This window comes from Zea mays, chromosome 6 (assembly GCF_902167145.1).
Source record: "Zea mays cultivar B73 chromosome 6, Zm-B73-REFERENCE-NAM-5.0, whole genome shotgun sequence".
Taxonomy (NCBI): domain Eukaryota; kingdom Viridiplantae; phylum Streptophyta; class Magnoliopsida; order Poales; family Poaceae; genus Zea; species Zea mays.
This window is the reverse complement of record NC_050101.1, coordinates 129,570,636-129,591,421: the sequence shown is the minus strand read 5'-3', so window position 1 is coordinate 129,591,421 and position 20,786 is coordinate 129,570,636.

The window sequence follows — 20,786 nt, the reverse complement described above, 5'->3', positions numbered from 1 at the left end:
GGTAATTCTTTACCATTTGTTCTTTCAGTCTGTAATTCACCTGAGTGGTGGATGGACAGTGGTGCAAACATTCATGTGTGTGCTGATGCCTCTATGTTCACTTCCTATCAGGTCGGGAGGTCTGGCACCTTGTTAATGGGAAATGGGTCGCGTACTCATGTTCTTGGTGTTGGTACGGTCATTCTGAAGTTTACTTCGGGAAAGACGGTGCCATTGAAGAGCGTGCAGCATGTGCCCTCTATCAAGAAGAATCTCGTTAGCGCCTCTATGCTATGTCGAGATGGATACAAAGTTGTTCTTGAGTCTAATAAATGTGTTGTGTCAAAACATGGTAATTTTGTTGGTAAAGGATATGACTGCGGAGGCTTGTTCCGCTTATCACTGCATGATGTGTGTAATAAACTGGTGAATTCTGTTCATTTTTCTGATGAGTCAGATTTATGGCATTCACGTTTTTGTCATGCAAGCTTTGGCTGTCTTATGCGGTTAGCAAATATAAATTTAATTCCTAAATTTAACTTGGTCAAAAAGTCTAAGTGCCATGTGTGTGTTGAATCAAAACAACCCCGCAAGCCTCACAAGGCTGCTGAGGCGAGGAGTTTGGCACCTCTAGAACTTGTTCATTCTGATCTGTGCGAGATGAATGGAGTTTTGACCAAAGGTGGTAAAAGATACTGTCTCACTTTTATAGATGACTCCACTAGATTTTGTTATGTGTATCTCTTAAAAACAAAAGATGAAGCGTTAAATTATTTTAAGGCCTATAAAGCTGAAGTTGAGAACCAACTTGAGAGGAAAATAAAACGGTTAAGGTCTGATCGAGGTGGAGAATATTTCTCTAATGTGTTCGATGAGTTCTGCGTGGAACATGGTATTATTCATGAGAGGACACCGCCATTCTCACCACAATCCAATGGGATTGCTGAAAGGAAAAACCGCACTCTAACAGATTTGGTGAATGTCATGTTGAGTACAGCGGGATTATCCAAGGCATGGTGGGGTGAGGCGATTTTGACAGCATGTCATGTCCTGAAAAGAGTTCCAACAAAGAACAAAGAGATCACTCCATTTGAGAAATGGGAAAAGAGACGAGTAAATCTCTCGTATTTACGCACTTGGGGTTGCTTGGCTAAAGTGAATGTGCCAATCAACAAAAAGCGTAAACTTGGGCCTAAAACTGTTGATTGTATATTCCTTGGGTACTCTTTTCACAGCACTGGGTATAGATTCTTAATTATAAAATCTGATGTGCCTGATATGTATGTTGATACTATCATGGAATCAAGAGACGCAACATTTTTTGAGAATGAGTTTCCCATGAAAAATACACCTAGTGATACAAGTCATGAGACTATAATTCCCCATGAGCACGAACTGTCGATTCCTATAGAGCATGCTGAGGATTCTCACGTGCACATCCCTGAGGAGGATGACACTATAGTTACTCGAAAGAGCAAGAGACAGAGGGTTGCAAAATCCTTTGGTAATGACTTTATAGTGTACCTTGTGGAAGACACACCAACTACCATTATTGAGGCATATTCCTCTCCTGATGCTGACTTATGGAAGGAAGCAGTAAGGAGTGAGATGGAATCTATTATGTCTAATGGAACTTGGGAGGTCGTTGACCGTCCTTATGGTTGTCAACCTATAGGTTGCAAATGGATCTTCAAGAAAAAGCTTAGGCCTGATGGTACAATTGAGAGGTACAAGGCAAGGCTTGTGGCCAAAGGATATACCCAAAAGAAGGGTGAAGATTTCTTTGACACCTACTCACCAGTGGCTCGATTGACTACAATTCGCACATTAATAGCCGTGGCAGCCTCTTATGGTCTTATCATTCATCAGATGGATGTTAAGACAACTTTCCTAAATGGAGAGTTGGATGAGGAGATCTATATGGATCAGCCAGAAGGGTTCATTGCGGATGGTCAAGAGAACAAGGTGTGCAGGTTGATAAAATCATTGTATGGCCTAAAACAAGCACCTAAGCAATGGCATGAAAAGTTTGATAATACTCTTACAACAGCTGGCTTTGTTGTAAATGAATCTGACACGTGTGTATACTATCGGTATGGTGGGGGTGAGTCTGTTATGCTGTGCCTTTATGTTGATGACATTTTGATCTTTGGATCAAATCTCAATGTGATTGAGGAAGTTAAAAATCTTCTATCGAGCAATTTCGAAATGAAAGATTTGGGAGAAGCTGATGTCATTCTAAACATCAAGCTTGTTAGAGAAGCTGATGGTGGGGTAACTTTGTTACAATCCCATTATGTGGAAAAGGTATTGAGTCGCTTTGGTTTTAGTGACTGTGATCCTGCTCCAACACCTTATGACCCAGTGTGCTATTAAGAAAGAATCGGAGAATATCAAGAGATCAATTGACATACTCCCAGATCATTGGCTCGCTCATGTACCTTGCAAGTGCAACAAGGCCAGACATCTCTTATGTTGTGAGTAAGCTAAGTCGGTTTGTGTCGAAACCAGGAGATGATCATTGGCGTGCTCTTGAGAGAGTGTTGCGGTATTTGAAAGGTACTATGACATACAATATTCATTATACCGGAAACCCAAAAGTGCTGGAAGGCTATTGTGATGCCAACTGGATTTCTGATGCTGATGAGCTTTATGCCACAAGCGAATATGTGTTTCTGTTTGGAGGTGGCGCTGTTTCCTGGAAGTCTTGCAAGCAGACTATCTTAACGAAGTCTACAATGGAAGCAGAACTCACAGCATTAGACACTGCTGGGGCTGAGGCCGAGTGGCTTCGTGATTTTCTATTGGACTTACCGGTAGTTGAAAAACCGATACCGGCCATTTCCATGAACTGTGACAATCAAACGGTGATTACAAAGGTTAACAGTTCTAGGAATAACATGAAGTCTACAAGGCATGTTAAGAGGAGATTGAAATCTGTCAGAAAGTTGAAAAACTCCGGAGTTATAACTGTGGATTATGTCCACACATCGAATAATCTGGCAGATCAATTCACTAAGGGTCTGTCACGCAATGTGATAGAAAGTGCATCGAGGGAAATGGGTATGAGACCCATGTGAGATCTACTCTAGTGGTAACCTACTCTATGTGATCGGAGATCCCGTGAAGTAGAATGGTGAAACAAGCTAGGAGTAGATTGTGAGGAAAGATCCCTTCTTTAACTCATTTCTGATGCACATCTTTCCTATCTGTAAGGCAGGATGGTTTCTACCTCAATGTATTCCAAGAGTCTTATAAAGGTGAGATGTTGTCCTACAGAACATCTTCTGAGGAATACACCTATATGAGTCAGACTGCTAGTCATAGTCTATGGGACTTGGGTAATCCCTAAATACTCATGAAAGGCACTGAAGTGTGACTTATATGCTTCTAAACAGCGGGAATACCCTTTTGCAGCCTAGTATCAGCAAAGGATTTGAGTGAATCTTATTTCGCACAAAACTGTCAATTCAAGGCATAGTCCATTGTTCAGTTGTGAATGAGTGAAACTCTTATTCTAGATGGATGTTCAACTTAACAGTCTCCATCGAAACACTGGTATATCAAAGGATTGTGATTCTGATACTTCATCATTACAAACCCTAGAGTTTGGTGGGGATTGTTGGATCTTTTATGGGCTTGGCCCATTTATTGAATAAACTCTAAGGTGTGTAATGGTGGAGAATACCAATAGTACCATATTGGAAGTCCAAGGGTCTTTTGGCTTGACTTATATGGTGGGATTTATTCCACTTAACTTGAGAAGTCAAGAAATGGACAAGGGCGTGCCACACGCGCGCGCGCCGCCGCCGCCGGCCGGGCGTGGCGTGGCGAGGCGAGGCGAGGCAGGCAGCCGAGTGACCTTGTCTCTTCGTCAGCCAGCCGAGTGACCCTTCTCCTTCAGCTGACCGACTCATGGCATGACTCGGCGAGTGCTGGCCGACTCATGGCATAACTCGGCGAGAGCTGTCCGACTCTTGGCGTGACTCGGCGACCTTTCTCCTTTAGCTTCCCTCTGCGAGAGGTTAAATAGAGGAGCACCCCTGTCACTCGGTACACGGGAGAAAACACTTTCAGAATCACAGTCCAGCCGCCGAGTGAGAGTATTTCCATCTCGTGACTCTGCGCGCACAGAGAAGCGAGAGGGCAGGTGCCTCCGAAACCGGTGCCGTTCGAGACCTTGCACGGGGGATCGGCAATTAGGTTTTTGGGGAGCGTCTACGCGACTGCCCAAAACATCTCCAACATGACAAAGGAAGCTGGCCAAGGATCTGGATCATCAGAGCGCATGGGAGGGTATGATCAGTTTATTTACTTACTGTTCTGTGTTCTGGAGATTATATATGTTTCATATATTCCTCTATGCTGTTTCATATGTACGAATGATTTTATCTTATCTGTTCTGTCTTATTATAATATGATAGATCTGTCTGTTTTAATTTTACAGTCATGCTGTTTATGTTTCTATCTGTTTATTCTCAATTGTTCAGTCAGTGTACATGTTTATCGTATTTATATGATTTATATAATTCACATGCTCTATGTTCTCTTGATTCATATTGGTATGGATCAATTTAAGATCACGATTTCTATGGTTAACTATTTATTATATGTCATCATCATAATGTTAATTTATGGAATTAAAATAATACGAAAAATGCCTATATGTCTAACATATGTAACATAGTATCAGATATATTCCTATTAGAAATTTAGAATCGTTGGATACTTGATTTCAATCCCTTAAAGACGTTGAGAATCAAGGCAACACAAGTTAGGAATGGGGACCTTCGTCTTGAGTTTAACACTTCTTAAGACTGTTAACACGAAGGACGAAGGTCTTCAGGTGGAAGTGTAAATAGAAATGATGCATAATGGATTAACACAATACAATGGTGTATGAGAACTTATCTCCCTTGCCTTAGCATTTTCATTATTTCTTCCATTACGCTAGATAAATTTACAAGCATACATTCAACTCTTTAATAGAAGATAGTGCGAAGATTCTTCAATGGCTAAGTGACACGAAGTTATGGCCCATAGAAAAGGTACTTTATATAGAGCATTGTTCATCTATTTATAGCGGAGATGAACCGCCTTTATATAGAATTACAATAATGCCTATCAAGGTTTTACACACACTGTTTACAAACGGTATTAGGACAATAACGTATTTTCTCTGTCCTCAGTTATGCATGCTTCGATCTTCATTATTTAGCCGCTTCCCCTTTGGCTTGTGTCTGAAGTTACTGACTTCGGCTATTATCCTCGCCACTTACGCGCACAGGAAGCTTCTTTGATCACGGCTTCGACCTTTATTGTTTAGTGGCTTCCCCTTTAGCTTCGTTCGCCAATGGAAATGTTCCTGAAACACACTTGTTTGTGCCGAGGCGGCATGTTAAACAAGTGATCTTCGGCATAAGAGGCCCCCAACAAGTATATTTTTAGATTGTTCTTTGGTACCGAAGGTGCGCTTAATTGTTAGTGTGTTGAGAGTTGCTTGGCTTGTATACTTCATTGCACCTAATGTTTGGCGTGTTGACTCCTTAACAACAGAATCTTGATGGGACCAAACTTTTTCCTTGGCTAAAATTATAACTTAAAATGAATTGTGGCTTATTTTTTGGGTTAAATTATACAAAGCATTGGCCTTTTAAATCAATAAGTTAGAGCAAATTGCAACTGCATAGCCTTGCTATACATAACTCGAAGCAATTAAAATGAACAGTGGTGTAAATAATCTACTGAGGTGTCATTTACTATCGCGTTGCCCAACTAAAGATGTTGTTTTGGAGTTGAGCAGGGCCATGGAGAGGCAGTGGCTACATATGAAAGTTACGACATTGGTAGGTAGCTACCATTTAAAGCATTGAACTCCTTGCACAATATATGTGTAAATTCCTTATGCTATATTTTGATATTATAGAAAAATGACAATAGATGAGAAGAAGAAGCTAGGTGTCACTTGTCTCCAGATGATCTTAATAGGACGCTAGAAATTGTTGCACAAGACAGTATTAGCGTCAAAACTAAAGCAGATGTGGATCTCTCACATTATATGTCATTACCTTTCTACTTGAAGGCTTAATGTAACATGTAGCTAAACAAAAGCCTTAAAGGTTGTAGTGTCATCCAGCTACCATTGATGTCACTTAATTATATATGTATATGTGTATGTGTATGTGTATATCTATGCTATGACTTATTATGTGTGTGGTTATATTTGAAATGCTATTATCTGCAAGCAACCACTTATGTATATATCAATTGCTATTGAATCCAACAAACTTCTAACTGCCTGCTGACTTTAGCCATAGCAAGTTGTTTATTCTCCTGATAGGGCGCCCGTGAGGGTGCCTCCGGTTCTAGTCCCATTTTATTTGGTTAACTATATTAATGCTTTGGCGAGGTTCTAGCTTGCTAGAACTGTGATTCCTTATGTTTTTTCGTATGTCCTTAAGCTTGTTGTCGGCAGCAAATGATGCAAGTTTAGGATAGCACATAGTAGAAAAGGTGGAGGATTAGAGGAGAAAAGGCTTGTGTTTTCTTAACTTTTTTATTGTCTGATCATATCATCATGCTCCCCTAGCTTGGTCCCGGCCTTCGTGGGTTTAGTTAGCTCATTGAACTAGCCTTTTTATAAACTACCAATAAATATGTGGTTTAGGTTGATTAAACTTCAAGGCACGCATGCACACAATGATGATAGAGGTTGGTATACCTATGGTTAATTATATATCTATTGTGCATCCTAACATGGCAACTTACTGCTTGTTGTTGTGGTACTTTCCATCACTACACTTAATTTGGCAATAATCAAACGATTGATCTCTTGCAAGCTTGTCCTAGGGTATATAAAGAGGGATTATATTCGTTTTTCTGTCATGGGAAAATGAAGGAATATATCAATATATTTGTTTTTTGTATAACTTCCCATTTGCAATTTAAAACATTCATGACTGAACCTTATCTTTTGTTGATGTACTCAGCTTTAAATAACGCCTTTGCTAAACATAAATGCAGTACTTGTGGTCTTTTCTGATGCATTTTTCATTCACAACTTGCAGATTGCAAACCTTGTAACAAGCAACATGAGCCAAAATTGGCCACAAGATTTGTATCAGAAGGTTTTGAGCTGGTCAGGAATCTGGACTAATCTATATCAGAACTTTGAAGCTTTCAAAAAAATTGGTGTTGGCTACTCAGGCGCACCATATGGTTGACATTCAATCTTGTGTTTAATGTGTGCCAAATGCAAGATGTTTATTTTTAAAGAAATCCTCACAAATATTATTTCGTCTTTGTTGTGGGAAAATGGCTCACCCACGGCCATGGTACATAATTCTTAAGATCTTAAGTTGTCTATTGCTATTTCACGCTTTTATACATTTTTCCAACGCTAAAATTCACTACAGCACTTGTGACCTTCTATGACATTTTCTTTATGTCACAAAACTCTAAATTTATGTCACATTTTGAAATTTATGACATCTCTATGAGGAAAATCACTTCGTCACCTATCATGCATGGCATTACATGTTCAATGACGTTTCATATTTTTTGTCATAAATTTAGTGACATGTCATTTGTCGTCATAGTTTTGTTACACGCTTTTTCGTTATTAACAATCTCCAAAAAAAACACCACAACATGCCTCTACGTACGATAGAAAACGTCATAAAATTAAACGCTCACGTGACAAGGCATGACTAGGACCTTACGTGGCATCCACACTATGATGATTTTGTTCGTCACAAAACATTGGGCCCAACTGAACCCATTTTAATTTTTAACTATCATCAGTGTCAATGTAGCACAAAAGGCCCAACCTATTATAATTAAACAACAATTAATGATCATCACATATACTTATCAACATATTATCATAGATATCATTCATAAACAACCAAATCTTGGAGCTACGAGACCAACATTGCTGCTTCTACACGTGTAGCATCACCACCATTGTTGCTTCTCTTTGTTGTAGCTACAAGACCAACATTTTGAAGAATTTTTTATGAAGCCCATACTTGAGCAACTACTTCAATAATGGTCTTAGATTCTTTCCCTCCTATTCGAGGCTCAGCCACAAGTGCTTCCATATCGTATCCTATCAATAGGAAGGTATAAAAATAAATAAGACAAGTGATATAGATAAAATGAAACCAAAACATACAGTAACATATTAGAATGCATAAAGTAATCTCTATTATACAAACAATCACACACTTCACATTTTGGATGTCAAGACCTTGTGTAGCTTGCAACACAATTCTATTTTTGCATTGAGATGGCAATGTGAATTGGTGTAGCTGATCTCCACTATCTTTGAAAAAGTAAGCAACAAAATAGTCATAACGTCATAGAATATTCAACATGTTTGACTTATTGGTGGCAATATCTTCATTCGAGATGGTATGTACCAAATTTGTCTAGCCTGATATGTGTAATCAAACATTTAGCACATGCCAAGTAAATGATTAGTTACTTCGGTATTGCAATTGAAAAGGGATCATTCACTAACAATTGCTTCCTTTATAGGTTGAACAAAACCATTCTTGTTGCTGCAATAGCGCTCTTTAAAAAGATCAATCGTAGGTGGTAGTCCATCTTCTATTTGGCTTGCTTCTAAAATACATGCATACAATTTCTAAATGTAAGCTTGGAACATGAGGATAGGTGATGAATACACAATGTTTATTAAAGTATATCAAACATAGTGCGTCACAAGTGGCCTACACATGAAATCATAGAGTTTCGATGTAGACCGGCTAGGTTTCTACACATAGTGCGTCACAACTTTCTTGAAACATCCTCAAATTTTTATCACAGCCTCTACATATGATATCATGACATGTGGATAAGTTTCATGATTTTCTGACTTTGTTCGTGTTTTATACAATTTTTAAACAACTTGATGGCAAGTTCACGGTCATGTTTAGTGATTATGGTGCTCGAAGATTCCGGACTGCTCCTGAAATCGGTCGTAACTTGTGCTAAATAACATGTATATCATTTTTGCATGCACGGTTTTTCATGTTTCAAGTGACTTGCAGTTCAAATCTGAATTATCCGAGAAAATTCAATTAAACGAACTAAATCTAATAGTTATAGAAAACACTTTTATAATTGTGCCAAAATGGTACATGTAGGTCTACATAGTGTAACAACATACCACAAAAGGTTTGGTTGGGGAAAGAAAAAAATAAAAATATACTTTGCCGAGTGTCCAAAAATGACACTCGGCAAAGCATTCTTTGCCGAGTGTCAGACGTGGGCACTCGGCAAATATTTTTTTAAAATACTAAACCATTCTTTGCCGAGTGCTTGTCAGAGGGCACTAGGAAAAGATGTCTTTGCCGAGTGCTTGCCAGTGAGCACTCAACAAAGAAGTCTTTGTCGAGTGCTACGGCCTTGTCACTCGGCAAAGAAGCAAGCTTTGTCGAGTGCCTCCTAGCACACTCGGCAAAGAAACTGACAAAGAGGCCCGTTGGTGGGCTCGTTGCCGAGTGTCACCTAATACACTCGGCAAAGGGAATCTCTTTGTCGGGTGTCACATAGTACACTCAGCAAAGGTGTCGTCTCCATTACCAGTCGTCGTGACGGCGACTTTTCTTTGCCGGGTACCTAGTGACACTCGACAAAGTCTTTGTCGAGTGCCCGATAAAAAGTACTTGGTAAAGAAGTTGTTGCCGATGTACAATTCGCCGAGCTCTCTTTGCCGAGTGTCACACTCGGCAAAGCTTTTGCCGAGTGATTTTCAGCCTTCGCCGAGTGCTTCAGACACTCGGCAAAGAGACCGATTTCGGTAGTGTAAGGATACTTCATAATGGTCCAGTCAAATACATAATCTAGTTGGTACCCTGTAAGTAGCCAGAATAGGCCATATAAAAAATAGAGGTCCAGAATAAGCCAACGACTTTGTTTATATCACATTGGTGACAAATTTAAAAGAAAAGTCATGTTCATCTAAAGTCTTAAAAGACGCTCGGGTTTGAGCCTCTCTCCGCATTTCACGCGGCCGACAGCACTGGCGTCGCGACGCGTGTGGAAGGCGGACCCGAACATGTTTTCTTCAATTCGACGCAGCCGTTCGCGTCGACGTCCGCTCGCCCTCTGCAGCCTCATCACGCGTTTCCCTCCTCCCGACCTCGCCACCATGTCTCTGTCGTCCATGTTGGGCCTGACCATCGCCCCGCCTCGAGGCCGCAGTCGCGAGGTACGCCAAGCAGCCTCGTCCCCCCTTTCCTACCTCCCTTCCTTCTCTGACGGTCTGACCGGCTTGTTGGGAATAGTCCCACTCCTCCTCCCCCTCCGACTGGTCGGACCCGTCCGAGTCCACGTCGTCGTCGACGAGCGCCTGGAAGAGGCGCGCGAGGAAGCTCAGCGATGAGTTCGACCGCATCTCCGCGGAGCAGCAGCACCAGCTGGTCGTGGAGAAGAAGCGGAAGGCGGGTGCGGCCACGCCGGTGAGGAAGCAGGCTTCTGCACCCGCCGCTGGGGCGCCGGCGAGGGCGTCGCTGAAGAGGAAGGCCGCTGCGCCCTCATCGGCGGCTGGGGCAAGGAGGACCTCGCCGAGGAACAAGCACTGAGCGTAGGTCGTTGTATGCGCTGTTTTGTTTATTGATGTGAATCTTGCGATCGTGGGGTGCTACTCCTCTGAAAATGTGTAATGAGTGGTTGTGCACAATTGCTGGATTGGAATGATCGTGAATGAAATGGAATCGAATCGATGGTTGCTTTGCCACCCTCTTCCACTTCACTCCGGCTCCTTGAAATTGGCACGACCACTCGGATGAATTACCTGTAACTTTTTTTCTCATGTTGTTTGCTGAAAAGTTTGTTAGTGGTGCTTAGCCTTTACATGTACATCCATCCACTGTTGTTGCCCTGCTTTTCCACCAAAAAATGGGTCATCGCTGCTGTAATGGCCAAATGAGTATTATAATAGCTATCAGCATATTGTGCTGGTGCTGGGGATAATATAGATATAACACTTTGCTTTTACATGGTTGCTATGATGAGAGCTATGGTCATACATTATGTTGTTCTGCACCGGTAAGATAGTATTAAATGTTGTTCGGCTTAATTTTGTAGCTGAAATTTTCATAGCATACCAGTTGCCATCAAACCTTACCTTTCTGTGATGCCTCACAACCTGTACATATTATTCATGCTATTCAATGTGATGCCTCACAACCTGTACATATTATTCATGCTATTCGATTCTTGTGATGTGTCCATTGCTTCTGGTTTCACAATGGTAAAATTTCAGTCTTCTATATTTAATAAAGTCTTGTACAATTTTTACATTGCGCTTTTTTAGGCTGTTCACATGAGGTTTACTAGGAATACTATTCTCCAGGTTTACTAGAATACTACTATCCAATTTCACGTGATTGTCCAGGTGCAACGCTATGCAGCATTGCATATATTTTAATCTCAATCTAAGCTTTTGAATTTGTATGATTATTGTGCATTGCAAATCAAGTTGGCATGCTGTTTGTATGGAAATGTAGAGAGAAATACAAGAATCGATTGTTGGATATTGGTGACCTGCAAAAGCATCTTCCAAATAGCTCAAAATGTGGTATTGGGTCGTCCACGTTACCACCTTACTTCCATGCTACTTTTCTTGATGAGGAAAAATACTTCATCACCAATGGTTGCGAGTGTGGCTAAGAGTTAAATGGTTGTGAAATATAATGAATTTAGCTACTAATTTTTTGTTAGTTGATGGAACATGACACATGGAATATTTATGACGCTTTTATACTCACATTCATGTATTTATTGTATGTAGCCTACACAAATCTGGAGTTTGAACACACAACAGATGATGTGCTTAAGGTGGATGGACAGTTTGCTTATCTTTTGTGGATTGAAGTGGACCTGCGCTTGTAGTTTGCTGAAGTCTATGTGCATAAATGTGTGGATTGCATCAACCATGCTATGGTTACCAGTACCATGTATATACATCCCACCGTGATGTGTCCCTACGTACGGCACATAATGTAGACTTGGATCATATCACCTTATTTTGGATCAGCTTGCTACTATGATGGGACTAATCGTTATACTGTGTTGCACCTCTATGTATAGTAACTTGCTGAAACAGAAAACAAGTGTAACTTCAATGTAAATTATAACCAGTCTCTCTATGTGTATGATCTAATCGCTGCTTTATTCCTTTGTCTGTCTCACACTCAAGTTTTCAAGCAGTATTATCAAATTCTTAGCACTTCTGTTTTTTCCTTTGTGTTGGATAGGGTGTCCGAAAGGACGCCCCTTGATCTAGTACTATAAATAGCTAATGACAACGACTAGCTTTCATATTTAAACTCACTTTCCCTATTAATATTAATGTATATCAAGTAGAACTCCTGCTGACCAGTTGAAAAAATGAACGGTTAGCTCATAATCATAGGTACAAATAACTTGTTCCTCGACTTCTTTTCAATTGGCATGTAAACTTCAAAGCATTGCAACAAGATGCAAAACTAATGCACAAAGTTAGAACAAAGTAATTTAGAAAGTTATTCCAAAAATTTGTACGATGAGCTTTGAAGGAAACAGTGACGCCTAAGAGGGGAAAGGGGTGAATTAGGACTTCTAAAAACTCTCTCTAAACTAGGCAACAATAAATCTTTAGAGCAAAACCTATGCAAATAAAAAATCTATAATGTGCAAACTAGGTTTCGTCTAAGCGTTGCTATATCTACCGCAAAGGCTAAGTTTCAATCTAAATAATATAAACAAAAAAGACAAGATTGAAACTTAAATACTTAATGTAAATGCGAAAAGTAAAGAGCAAGCTAGAGATGCAAACTCTTGTGGATGACTGTTGGGGACTTGTTCTCAAATGCTATGAATTAAGAACAAGACAACACAAAATGTTAAATGTTAATGTCCTTTGTCCTTCGAAGCATTATTTCCCTTAGGATATAATGATCTTCAGACGAAGGTTATGAAGGACATACCTTCATCAACGCGATATATGCTAATAAAAGAAGAAGCATATGAAATATAAGAGGCAAGATAAGCAATCACATAACATTATTAATTCATTATTATTATATTATTCTAAAAAGACAGAGACAATATTGAATTACAGATGTACCTTTGACTCGATAGAAGGCAAAAAGTACAAGCATGACGCAAAAGCCAGTACAAGTCAGTGTGAACAGTACGAGGGTGCTGTTCATCTATTTATAGGTACAGGACGCAGCCTGTGAGAAATTACAGTCATGCCCTTTACATTTACTGTTGACTTATAGATAAATCTATGAGGACTAGATAGCCTTTTCCCCTTTAAGTCGGTTCCTTTTTCCGCGATTGAGCCGAAGCTCCCTTGCGCGTAGCTTCGGAGCAACGGCAACCTTCGTCAAGATCATGCTCTTCTCATCGTGTATGCTTTTAACCTGAGTCCGAAGGTACCTATCCATAAGCCATGCTTGGAAGACATTGTTAAATTATCTTTTTGAGGACCTTCGGAGGACGAAGGCCCCCAACAGTAGCCCCTCGCAGTATTAATTTGTTTAGGATAATGAATTCAGACTGCGACATAGACGAAGGCCTTAAGCCGAAGGTCCGAAAAAACACCTTCCCTTTGCTAGAATAGCAACAGTCAATGACAGACGGGACCCTCCAATTTGGAGCGTGTCGAGCGTATAAATAAGAACTCGCACCAACCACATTTGGTACGCTGCTTGTGCCATTTGCTTTGTTTTCTCAATTTTATAGCTCTTGCTCACTAACGCTTGATAGTTTCTCAAGTTTCCTGAGCTTCAGTTTAAAAGACACATTTTTGTCATTTCCGAAGGGAAAATGTCTCAAGACAAGAAGATTGCTGCTGAGACAAAGTTGACTGAAGAGGAGAAGCTCTTTGAAGAGAAGAAGGCTGCAAATCCTTATATAGCTGGGTTTATCGAGTCAATGGCAAAATCAAATATAGAGAAGATTACTAAGGAAATACTGGAAGGCTTGTCTGAAGATATCGGTGATAGTGATGATTATGATGCTGAAAGCGGGGGAGAAGATTCTGAGGATCGGCCGTGGAGGCCAAGTCATACAATTTTTGGGAAATCAACGATTAAACAGAGTCATCTTGACAATATGAGAGGAAGGTACTTTCGGGACATGTCTATTGTGAGAGTTGGTGGAGACAGCAACGTCCCTGCCCCCGAGGAAGACGAAGTTGTGATTTATCGAAGCTTCTTCAAAGCTGGGGCTTCGGTTTCCATTGAGCAGGTTTGTGGTCGAAGTGCTGAAAATTTATCAGATTTACCTTCATCAGATAACCCCCGAAGCTATTATTAGAATGGGGATTTTTGTTTGGGCAGTGAGAAGCCAGGGACTGGAGCCAAGTGCAAAATGCTTTTGCAGTATGCACGAGCTTGTATACGAGACAGAGGCCATGGGTAAAGAACAATATCATAACAATTTTGGCTGTTATGGATTTATCGCCCGCCCCAACGCAAGCTATCCGGTGCCAACATACCGGAAAAGGTGGCCCGGGGCCTGGATGGAGGAATGGTTTTACGTGAAGAATGACTTGAAGGCAAGAGAAGATATTAAGGAAGTTATTATGCGCCCCATTTGGTCTCGCTTCAGCCTCCGAAGGCCGAAGGTTGAAATTGACAAAGCCGCTGAAGCATGTCAGAAGGCATTTGGTACTGTCTGCTTCTTTATTGGTACGAGAGATTTGGTTTAAGAGCACATAGCATACAGAGTATGGCCACTTATAGAGAGCTAGGAAATGCCGAAGGAGACCATCACCGAATCTAGTGAAGGTGAACTGGTCCGGCTGAAGTACACATTCAGATACGGGGATAAATTCGATGAAGCGAATGATGACTGGCTAAAATGCATCGAAGTTACCAGTGATGAACTGCTTGGATCATATTCCAAGGCAGAAGACAATGCATTATCCACAGCCTTCGGAGGCCGAGGAAAAAAGAGATTGAACAGAGTTTTTGATGCCATTGGTTTCGTCTACCCCGACTACCGCTATCCACTGCGAGGTCAGGGAAAGAAGAGGAAAACTGCTGCTTTGGCCACTCCAGACAAGCCTGCGCCGAAGGGCAAAAAGTTGAAGGTCCTTACCCATCGGCCACGCTATATTGAACCGGCTGTGGTGCCTGAGTTTGGCGGGGAGGCTTCTTTAGCTACTGAACCAAGAAAAACCATTCCTCCTACACAGAAGGCTGAAGAGCCGGCTATAATGCCGAAGGCACCTTCGGTTGATCTAGCTGAGTTGAAGACTTATAAGGATAAGGCTGAAGAGTCAAATATTGGAGGAACAAAAGTGTTAGAAATTTTAAGCCCTTCATCAGAAGTAACAGCGCCGAAGGCACAAAAAAGTTCTGCCACAACTCCCAAGAGGAGAAGGATGGCTAATGTACTAGATGTGTTAGAAACGGTAAAGACTTTGAACTCTACTCCTTCAAGGAAACTGCCGAAGCCTCGAAAGCGCAAACCGAAGCTGAAACAAAGCCGGCCGAAATTGGAGCTACAGTAATCCAAGCTGGTACCGAAGCTGGGCCTTCAGAGTCTGCTGAGAAAAAGCCTGCAGAAATTGAAGAAAAAACAACAGAAGAAAAGGCCACAGAGCAAATTTCGCCTGAAAAGGTTGCCACTCCTGCTCCCGAAGCTTTAAAAGAGAGTATTGATTACATCATCCGCCATGCTTCGGGAAAAGGACTCTCTAAGGAAGAAGAACGAGAAGCTCAACATTATGCCCAAAAATCGAAATACCCAAAGGGGGCATTAGTGTTTAATGGCAGCGGGGAGGAAGAATTTTTGTACTGTCTCCCGGATAGTAAAGAGATATCCGTCTGCCGGGAGATGGGTAGAAGCTTCGGATTTCCGAAGCTGGAAGATGGCCTTTCAATACTATCAAAGGATGAATTGGCTGACAGCTTAGCATATAATAGCATAAAGGTATAAAAGTCATTTTTGTATTTGAAAACGAATTACTTCATTTGTTTATACTTAATCTTGTCCTCCTCTTGCAGGGCTTAATCCTTAGCAATGCCCTTAGAGCACAGAAAAACATTGAAGATGAAGGGTATACAATGGCTCTAAACAACCTTCATTCAGAAGTGATTGAACTAAGGAACGAGGGTCTTGAAAAAGACACGATATTAATTTCATTGGTAAACAAAGTAAAAAGAAGACGAAGCTAGTTCCAAAGCTCAAGCTGATGTCCAAAAGAATGAGATCGAAGACCTTCAGAAACAATTAGCTGAGGCCAAAGAAAAATGCGCTGTTGCAGAAGCTAACCGAGAGGCCAGTGAATATTGGAAAATCTATTTAGAGAAAACAGTTGAAGAACTTCGCGCATCCAAGGAAAGATGTTTTGAAAAATCTTTGGGCTACGTGGAGAAGATAAAGGCTAGCTTCGCCAACGTGGGCGTCTATTCAAACAAAGATAACTTCATACGAGGCGACCCTGAGGGTGTTATCGAGTGGATTAGCGGAGAAGCCGAAGCTTTTGAGGAAATTTTAAGTGATCGTGGGGATGTCTGCGCGTTTTTTGGTGCAAGAGGAGTTTCAACCATCTTGCAGAAGGCGGGTTGCAATCATGTTAAAACCTTGGCCCAGGCCGAAGCTGCCTTCTCCGTGGATAACACAACGGATCCCTCGGCCGAAGCAAGTTTAATGGGCGGCAAATTTTTCACTGACATCTGGGAAAATGGCGGCCGAGAAATGGCTCACGAAATAATGAAGAAAAGTGAAAAAGATATTCATGACGCTAGAGAAGCAGCTGTCGGTGTTTTGGGTCCGACCGCACACCCGGGGTTGCCCCTCAAGGTGTTTTAGGAGTAGGACGGTGTCGCCGACTGTAGCTAAATGGTTCGTGCCAGATGCACGAGGAACAGTGGACAGTGTTTACAGGTTTGGGCCGCTTTGAGATGCGTAACACCCTACGTCCTGGCGAGTATGCTTTGTGCAATGGGTTACAAGGTAGCTCTTTGAAGTTAGAGCTTAGAGAGATGAGGTGGATGGCTGAGTAATAATGGGATCGATCGTTCTGAAGGGGTGCCCCCTAGGCCTTATATATTCGACTGTGAGGCAATACATGTGGATATGCACCTAAAAGATAGTGAACCATTTTTGTCTATCTTCCTATGATTCTGCCGACTTATCCTCGCCTGGTTCCGTCGTACGGGGCTCTAGCGCGTGAAAGTCGGATCTTCTGTTGCGGTCGCTTGCTCAACGCTGTGGGACCATCCGGGTTTGTGCCAACCCGGCCTTATGTCGATCTGCTTCACTGGTCGTTCCTCCCCAGGCCCATGAAGGAGTGACCTCACGGATTATTGGGCCCTTGGGCCTTTCGTGAGGTCTTTTATCCTTCTAGTGGACCCGGGGGATATCTGTTCCCCACAAGCCCCCGATCTTCGGGCTGATTTTAAGATAATCAGCCCAAAGATCCTAGGTCCAGCTTGCAGTCTTTGTTTATGATAAGAAAATGCTTTCCAAGCAGTCTGGTAAAAGTGATTTTTTACTGTCTCCTTCTGCTTTGATCACTCGTAAACTGGAGCCTTGTTTTATGCTTGTGCCTTAGAGGTCGGCATTTCATATTGTAAGACCCTGAACTTCATTGGGTGCACCAGAGGTGCACCCAATGGGTGTAGCCCCCGAGCTTCGAGTGGATTTTTGAAGATAATCCACTCGAAGGTCTTCATTTCGTGTCTTTTTGCTGAGGGTCATCTTTTCTTTTTTCTAATGCCTTAGAAGTCGGCATTATGTCATCCATATTATGCTTTAGAGGTCAGCATTATGTCATCAATATTATGCTTCAGAGGTTAGCATGTATTTTGTCTTTTGCAGCCGAGTTCGTGATCCGCCCATATCTTGCTAGGTGTTGCAATTTATTTGCTCTGCGACTGATTGGACATTTGATGGACGTTCCCTGGCTAGTCTTCACGTCGCTTCTGTCGGTCAGATTTTGTACTTCACCGGCTATATTTGGCTTTCCTTTGTTCCTTACTGATATCTCATTTTTGTCTTGAGGTATTCATTGCATGCCCTGCACGGACGTGACAGTTTTGAAAAATATACTGATAATTCCTGGGCGTCCCCCCCCAATGGGTGTGGGCAAGGGACGGCTTGGTACGCTGAGTGTTTTAGCCGGCTGCTTCTGAGTAGTAATGTGATGTGACGGCGAGCGTAATCATATCATCTGCGCTGTTGACTGGAGTCCCAACGGGTGTTGCGTTGCGTGAAACGGCGTCAGCCGCCTGACGTGTCTTCAGACGGGTTGAAGTGTGTATTGAATGCTTCGCGACTGTTCAGTGACCGTGGTTGGAGGTGAGCGGTTGCCTTCTTCTTCTATAAATAGTGCTTTTGCCTCTCTGGTTTTTTCACATCTCTTGTTGTTCTCCGCTGCTTGCTTTCTTCCTCTCCTTGCACTTCCACCATGGGCAAGAACAACAAACGCAAGCGCGAGCCGACTCCTCCATCAGAGGACTTTGGCGACTCGGAATACTCAGAGGAGGAGTTCTCCTCTGAGTCCGAGGGGTCTCCCGCTCCCGTCTCTCCCCTAGCGTCGTCCGATGACTCGGACGACTCTCAGGGGATTGTCGTGGAGGTCTGGACTTACATCCGGGTCGTCGAGCGCTCCGGGATCGAGGGCTCGGATGAGTCGGAGTACTCCTCGGACGAGGAGTACTCGCCCGAGGAGGACGGCGAAGGTGACGACGACGACGACGACGGAGGTGACGGCAGCGACGGCGGCGGCAGGAGCGGCAACGGCGGCAGCAGGGGCGGCGACAGCGGCAGCAGCAGGGGCAGCGGTGGCGGCGGCATTTTAGAAGTAACTGCCGGGTGCTGACTGGGCGCTTTTGGAAACGGTATATGACTCGGGAATATCCCGCATATACTGCGCTTTCAGCCGCCTCTGCTTTCCGTGCCCTAGTTCTTGCTTTCCTGCCTCCAGATCCTCTCTTCAATTCGGCTCTCGCTCTGTTCGCCAGTAGAGTTGAGATGGCGCCCAAGAGAAAGGCCTCGAGTTCATCCACTGCGGTGATTCCCCCCATCGACCCCAACAGCCAGTTGCCTTTCGCAGGTAACCATATGTGTGTCGTCTCCGAGCCTGACCTTCTCCACCTCGTGTCCAACGGGGTCCTTCCCCCGAGGGAGCTTTGTTCTTGGCGGATTTGCCATGGGGTCACTGTCCCGATAGAGGATACCCATGAATCCGTGATTTACGTTCCTTTTCTTCTCCGCGGTCTCGCTCTCCCCATTTCTCCCTTTTTCCGCGGCCTCCTTGATTTCTATCGCCTTAACTTGACCCATCTGAATCTCAATTCTATTCTGCAAATTTCCATTTATGTTCATTTGTGCGCGGCTTTTCTTGGCGTCCTGCCCTATTTTGGACTGTGGAAGTATCTGTATCACTGTCGCCCTGGAATGGCCGGGGGGCAGCATCAGCTGGTTGGGGGTGCTAGTTTAGAGATGCGCCGTGGGAGGAAGTCTGATTATCTTGAAATCCCTCTCAAGGACAGTATTAAGGGATGGCGCTTGGAGTGGTTTATCGTTGAGAACCACAGAAATTCTCTCCCCCCACGGTCGGGGAGACAGCCGGACGTTCGTACCCCGAGTTGGACCGAGTCCCCCACAGATCAGGAGGTGGCTGAGGCTGGGGCTTTGCTAGCTGAAGTTGGACTGCTGAAGGAGAGGGGTCTGACTGTAGAGGCTGTGGTTGTTGATTTTGTTTTCAAGAACATTCAGCCGTTGAAGGACAGGGCTTACCCGACTTATCTGTACAGAGGCCTAGCTGACTCGACTCGGGTTACCAACAGAAGGATTCCCTCTGTGGACCTGGTGAACCGACTTGAGATGATTCTTAGAGGCAAGGTATCAAATGTTGGTGCCCCAGTGGCATACTCATCCTGGAACCTACCTCCTCCCAAGGCCTTCACTCTTTTTGTGTCGAATCCACCTGTCGCTGATGGCAGTTTGGGCCTTAGAGTGCGACCCTCTGCTGAAGAAGTTAGCGCCTTAGTTGCCTCGCTCGGGGAAATTCCTGATGATGAACGGTAGGTCCACTTTGAGGTGCCTTTGGATCCCAGTGATGCAGAGATAAGTGCTATGCTCGATATGCTGGCTGAGGACTCTTCTGATGCTGCTCCTGCTGGGACATTGGTGGTGGCGCCTCTCCCAGAAGCTGGTATAACCTCGGATATTCAGAAGCCTGTCAGTGTTCGCCCAAGACGCCCTTCCCGAGCTAATCAACTTGATCCTCCTGCTGATGAGCAGAAAAAGAAAAAGAGATGTCTCCGGCGAGTATCTAGTTTGGATCGGGATGTTAGTCCTTCGGTTCCTGCTGCTGAAGAAGTGCCTGTTCCTGAATTTACTGACGCTGATCCCAATGGAGGTGCTCCACCTGCTGCTGACCCCAATGGGTGTGCTCCACCTGCCGCTGACCCCAATGGGTGTGTTGTTTGTGTTGCTGATGAAAACGACGAGGAGGAAGAGGATGAGGTCCCTTTGACTCGGAAGAACAGTCGGCAGTATGTCGCCAGCGGGGAAAGTAGTTGTTGGGGACTTGTTCTCAAATGCTATGGGTTAAGAACAAGGCAACACAGAAGATGTTAATTGTTAAAGTCCTTCGTCCTTTGAAACATTATTTCCCTTAGGGTATAATAGTTTTCGGACGAAGGTCATGAAGGGGATACCTTCATAGATTCATTATATAATGACGAAGGATGAAATGTAAGAAATATAAATGACAACATGCGTAATTATGCATTATTATTAAACATAAACAGGAGTATCGTTGAATTACAAGTGTACCTTCA